Here is a 6,615-nt window from a genome sequence, read left to right as displayed (position 1 = left end):
AAAGGGCAAGGGAACCTCTACAAGTGTAAATGTATTGTAATTAGAATTTACAGTATGCAGTACACTTTTAATGGAGGCCCAAACTCCACTTTTGCGAACAGAAGCCATCACAGTCTGCAGCCAAGTCAGGGGAACCATATGCTTAACAATGCCAGAGTTACAAGCACAATACATTAGGAAACTGACTAATCTTTGCTGTGACATTATGGCCTGTACAAACTTCATGATGAATTCTTGTTTTTCCAGGGCTCTTGGAAAATATATTCATGAAATTTCAATGTCCGATGAAACAAGTCATCTTTTAACCAGAGCTTGACTGTGACATACCATTCCTCATTTCTATTCCAAGCAAGGCTTTATTTTAGTCAAATAAATATCCATTTGTCTTGTTGTATTTCTTCTTTTTTTCCTTTTTTTTCAATTCACACACAGCCCCGGTAATTGAACAGTAGTTGTTGTCGAGGGCCCCGGCAAATGAAACTGCCATTGTAGCATCAAAAATAATCAATTTGATGAGTCTTGTATATACTCCCATACTCAAAGTAATGTGATATTGATTTGCTGCTCTGATATAGTACTCCTCTTCTGCACCAGAATGATTATTGGCTTTTGACAAATTCCAACGCAATCTTTTATCCCCCACCCCCCCCACCACGCCACCACGCTCTGCCCGGCCACCTCTTTTGTCTCAAAGCACCGGTGCCAAAGCCCTCAGCTCCAATTTCACTCTGCAGCGCGACTTTGTGTGTGTTTGTAACACACTTGGACAATAAAAGACTCTTTCCTTTATTGCTAAACAACAGCAGGAATACAACCTGACCCGATCAGGCTGCATCAAACCATTTTACACGCAACTCAATTTGCATCTAAAAGATGTGCAATTTCATACAGTGTGCCTCTCTCTCTCTTTCACCTTCACACACGCACAAACACACACACACACACACACACACACACACACATGCGTACCTTTAAGTTATTATGTTTCATAGTGTTGTGAGGCATTGTGGATGGTAGCTCTGAAAATCTAATACATTATTTAAATCCAAATCACCCTCCCCTGTCCGGCCATGTTATAGATGACAATAACGCTGCCTCTCTCTTTCTCTCTCTCCCACACACACACAAACACACACCTCCTTTCTCTCCCTCTTTACCTCTCTTTTCCCTCTGAATCATAGAAATGCCAAGGACCAAAACAATCACATGGATGGAGTGATGGTGGGAGCACACGATGAAGGGATAGGGGATGATGGATGCACGGACAGATGGATGGATGGATGGAATTCAGGTGTGGAGAGACAGAAGGGAGGACGGATGAAAGGAGAGGTGGAATGTGATATATGAATGATGGAAGGAGGTGGAGGGGAAGGAGGGATGAGGAGGGAGAGAAGGAGGCCGCAGAGGAAAAGATGGAAAGATGGCAGCCCTCAACAACAGGCCAGTCTGTATTGATTAGTGCGTGTAATAAAGAAAGCGAGACACTTGGCCCCAGAGAGGACATGGTTCACTTGGTGTCTGCTTTAACAAGGAGTGTATGTGTGGTGAAGGAGTGTGTGCGTTTGAGATCTAAAGCCACTAAATATGCCGATGCGTGCATTTTACACACAGAAATGCCTATGGGTGTCTACAGAAATGAATAAATGAAAAAGCATGTGTGTGTGCAAGCGTGTGCACCTGTGCATGTGTCTATTTGTTTGTGCCAGCTCATGTACAGTGCATGCAAGCGGGTGTGTTTGTGCACGCTGCAGGCTGCACCCCCATGTGCCGTGCATGAAAACACCTCACACATACAACAGGGGCCTGCTCATGGAAAAATCAATATGCCGGTGATAGAAATATGCTAGAATGTTCTGTAGGTGAGAGATTGATCTGAGCTCCGCAGAGGGTCCGTCCAAAACCAAATAATGGTTAGGGGCCGGCGACCTCCAGATCTCCACAGAAAACAATAATTATAACCACACCGTGTATGCCTGGACTAAGCATAAAGGCCGCGGTCAATGAAGGCTAAATGCTAACACTGCAAAGGTGGCGGCTCAGCATTGAGAAAAACTGGAGCTTTCAGTTAACAATAATTAGGTCCATAATCTCAATGGCAAGACTGGTGTTTTAAATGCATATTCCCCTCACCCTCTAATGCCACAGATCTAGTCATGCACACAATTTTGGTTTTGTAATGTAATTTTTAACTGACATTTATATATTCAACCATTAAAAAATAAGTGCTAATTCATTATCAGATTGAGTCTCATTGGTGACCAGAATCTAAATGTCTTCTGCTGAATCCTGCATCATGATAACTTCATACTGCACACTGTGTCTGATTACATAATGAATATTCAGCATGGTTGGATGCATATAAGCACGGTTGCACTAGTTTGGCTCTCCGGCACCTTGCATAATGCATGAGCAAAACTGAAGAGCAGTCATTCAGATTAGGAGGAATGTGCGTTTTCTGCCATCCATATATGTGATTGAACACACATTATGTCCAATGTGCATGATGTGTGCCTTAGCTCACACATCCATTGAGGGCCTTCATTGTTGGTGATGCCGGTGTCCAGCTCGGTCCTGGCAGGTGCAGTAACGCAAGCTGTGTGTGTGGAAAGCGACCAGGCACATAGACTGATAGAGAGGGACAGCCAAGCCAAAGCATCATGTTGGCGTGAGGAGGTTTAATTGCTCTGTGTGGCACAAAACTAACTGTGTCCAACCCTCATCGTCAGGCAAAGCCTAATGAAAATAAAGCCTCTCAACGATATTTTGTCATTTTATTCAATTATGCTACAGGAGGCAAAAGGTTTCCATGTCAAAAAATGTTGCCGGGGTGAGTCTATTATAAGTGTTTGGTCAAAAATATATTAAAATGCCCAAGTCAAAATTCTAAGTAGTTCTTGATAATCACAGAGGAAAATATGTAAATTGGTCTTTTTTTCCCAAAGGCTGGACCAGCCAACAGAACATCCTGATATTACCTAGCCAGCCTATCATCAGCACAGCCACTTTTTGAGTGATGAGTCTCCTACAGGAACCAACAGCTGTATGTGCAAATCATGCATATAAATCAATTACCAGGGCCCTATGTACTTTAAATGCACCCATTAATTAAGCAATGTCAGACACAATGAACCGTGAAGTTCATTACATTTTTAGCATTCAAACCCAGGATTATTTGAAGAGTGCATGAGAGAGAGGGAGACGGGTTTACCTAATGATTAGCCCCATAGCTCAATGTCGGGCAGACGCCAGCGGAAATTTCAGGAAAGCTGTTGCGAGAGGAGACAGAACAGCAGCGAGCTGTCTCAGCAATCTACAAAACACGGACGGGGTTGATCAAAAGGAAGGCGAGGAACAACAACAACAACTGCAGCGTGATCGGTGCAGGCTGCGCCTACTTTTGAACTTCCAACTCAAACAAACTGTCGTGCAACCATCCATACAAGTTCTACCTGGTGGAAAATTTTTAATAATCTCGCTTTGCATGTTCTCAGAGCCAGTGTGCACAGAGAGGTTTTATATATGCAAAGTTCTCCTGAACAGCACATGCAACACGCAGCTACAAACCTGAACATTCTGTGACGAGTGATGTATGTAGTATATTTACATCAGAGCTAAGACAAACAGTGGGTCTTTTATCTTCCCGGCAGGTGTGTCTTAAAAGCTTAAGAGTCTCAAGAATTGCCTTAAACCTTAAAGTGAAGTGACAAAAAGAAAAGTGAGGCTACAAGGCCGTATGCAGGTGTTTTCATGGATGGATATGTGCGTGTCTGCATGTGTGTGTGTGTGTGTGACCTCTTTGCTGCTTCGTGCCAGGCTGCAGTTTGGTTCAAGTTGCTGTGAGATGACAGGAGAGGTTGGGGGGGGGCGGGCGCAGAGAGAAGAAGCTGGGCCCAGCTGCCTGGCATTAAGCAATGACCTCTGCATAATGAAAGATGGCGACAACATTTCCCACTCATTACAAGGTTCCACACTGTGACAAGATTTGCATATTCATATATTTTTCCCTCCACCTCCCCTCCCCTTTCTTCACCGCAAATTATTTTTTCCTGTGAGCAGGACATCTGCCTCCCTGACACTGCTCTGGAAGAGGGAAAATAAATAAATATGTGTGCAGAGAGGCACATGATCTATCCAGATGCCACAGAAATATGGCACGATGTTGACATCCCCGTACACCCCGACCGTGTGTGTTTTCCGCGGTTTAAGCACCAGGAAATCATGTTAGGGGTCAGTGGAGAAGAATACAGCTTGGGCAGAAAAACCTGACAGAGGTCTGGAATGTATATCTGTTTTGCATATTATTTTCGAGCACCGTGACATAAATGCCACAGTAACACTGGTGTTGCAGGTTACGCGTAGTCGGGGACGACTAAAATTCATGTCACAGAGGAGAGGTGTGTTGCTGAGCTGATTAGAGCAGCTCTTTCATGTAGCTGCTTGGCCTAATCTAAAAAACCGAGGAAAGTTTTCTTTGTATAAATTATTAAAATAAAAGATTTAATAATAAAGAGATCAATGAAAAGTACATTTATTAACAGTTCAATGTTGAAAAATACATTTTTTATATATTTTTAAATAGTGTATGCAAAGACAGAGGTTAAATAACAAAAGTTCTAGCTTTATTTAATATTTACGATGACATTTTCAGAAAAATAAATATCCTTCATAGATGAGAAGTGTGGTGAACATGCATTTAAGCTGAATGTACTGTCAGACTCCCCCGATGGATATTGTACTGTGCTGTCGGATTTCTCTGATCAAAAGAGCATCAGGACACCTCTGCTCCTTACAAGACATAATTACATTTCAACATCAAACAAGAAGCTGCCACAAATGACATTGGGTAAACAGAAAATACAGACATGTATGCAAAGACAGTAAATGTACAAAGTTCTTCATCAAAAGGAAGGCTTTAGAAATGCCTTTAAAACAGAAGTGGTTTGAAAAGGTTTGAAAAGAAAAAAAAAACACAAAGCAGCAAAAGTGGGAATTTGAATCCCTTTTATTTAGTTGGGTAACTTTAATTCAAATGAATCAGGCTGAGCTGCGCCCGCCAACCCTGCCCGAAGAGTTGCCGATCTCAACGTGCAGCATAACGATCACCGCAGCACTTCTGAATACAAACTGTTTTATGTGAATACCTCAAGCTGAGGGCTACATAAATATAGAATTAGACAAAGTGTTATTTTTTTCTTTTTATGTTTTATTTTTCCCCTCTTTTCTCACTCTCCAGCAACATCCCCAGGTTGGGTTGGCTCTAAGCAGATGCAGGCACTTACTTCAAAAAGTTGCAGCTCCCTTATGATAGCTCTGCAAAAAGGTTTTCTTTTAACTTAAATCAGCAAATGTGTGGAGCAGAGACCTAGCGGCGTGTTTCTCTCCCCTAGAAATAATTGCTCCCAGGGATCAATTTGAAATTTAAATTGTGGTGAAACGGTGTTTGTCATTAACAATCAAATATTTGAACCACTGAAATACCTTTGCCCCCTCTGTATCTGCACCCTCTGCCCCCAGTTGGAAAATTTTGCACGGGGCATTGTTTTGATGATGATGAACTGAAAAGCTGATGATACTCTCAGAAAACATCACAGGAGAGAGAAAGCAGGAGGAGAAACAAAAGCCATTCATCAAGAATTATAGATTTATATCAGAGCATTAACATATCAAAACAGATGCATAGACCAGAGGAATATTTGCGCTTTTCGGCTTCTCAGACCAGCATCCTGTTGTGAACATACAGACGCATGTGGAGGAAGTAAAGAGAGCAGAAGAGCTGGGTGAAGGAAAAGGAGAAATATAGATAGTAAGTAGTAAGGTAGAACAAATGGAGAGAGAGAGAGAGAGAGAGAAGAGCTTCCTGTCATCTCTGAGAGTCAGCGTCTCTGCTTAATGTTCATTAGGAGGCTGATTGAATTGGGGGGTGTAGCACTGTCACTGTTAATGGAGTGATCTCTAATTGGAGCACATTAGCTCTATAGGTTCTGGCTAGTGTCAAAGGCAGAGAGAAGGACAGGATGCAACACGAGAGTCTAACACATCCTGCCGATGCTGACGATACACCAAAATAAACAAAACGTTGTTATCTGTTGAGCGTTGGCATATAGCGGGGATAAACAATGGATGAATTCCCTGTGGAATCATGCCAACATGTTGTGCTTCCCTCGTTTTATATCACAGATGGAGGGATAAATCTAAAAATGGCACCTAATTTCCTTTAAATTTTCTCTTCCTTTTATGGGGACTTTTAGGCTGCAAAGGCCTGTGGCTCTAGCGGAGCTCCGAGGATCAGGTGTTGGGTGTGTGTGTGTGTACGTGTGAGAGCGAATGCGTTGCGTGCGTGTCCATATGCACTGTGCCCCCGGGCCACGACTCTGATGGTTTAAACATGGAGGCGAGGAGCAACTTCAAGGCCAAAGTAAGGTGTGTTCCTGATAATGACGAGCACGAATGGCCGCTATCGCCATCCAACAAGACCCAGAACTTGATCCGTAATGGCCGCCCATAAAGGAGAATCATCATCAATGAAAATGACAGGTTATTAAGATCCGATTTTAGGGGGGGTATGGCTTTAGTATGATAGGTTAGCTATCTATAAAACCTTTAAAGCCCGGCCCT

This window comes from Chelmon rostratus, chromosome 20 (genome assembly GCF_017976325.1).
Source record: "Chelmon rostratus isolate fCheRos1 chromosome 20, fCheRos1.pri, whole genome shotgun sequence".
In the NCBI taxonomy this organism is placed as follows: domain Eukaryota; kingdom Metazoa; phylum Chordata; class Actinopteri; order Chaetodontiformes; family Chaetodontidae; genus Chelmon; species Chelmon rostratus.
This window is presented reverse-complemented; position numbering follows the sequence as displayed.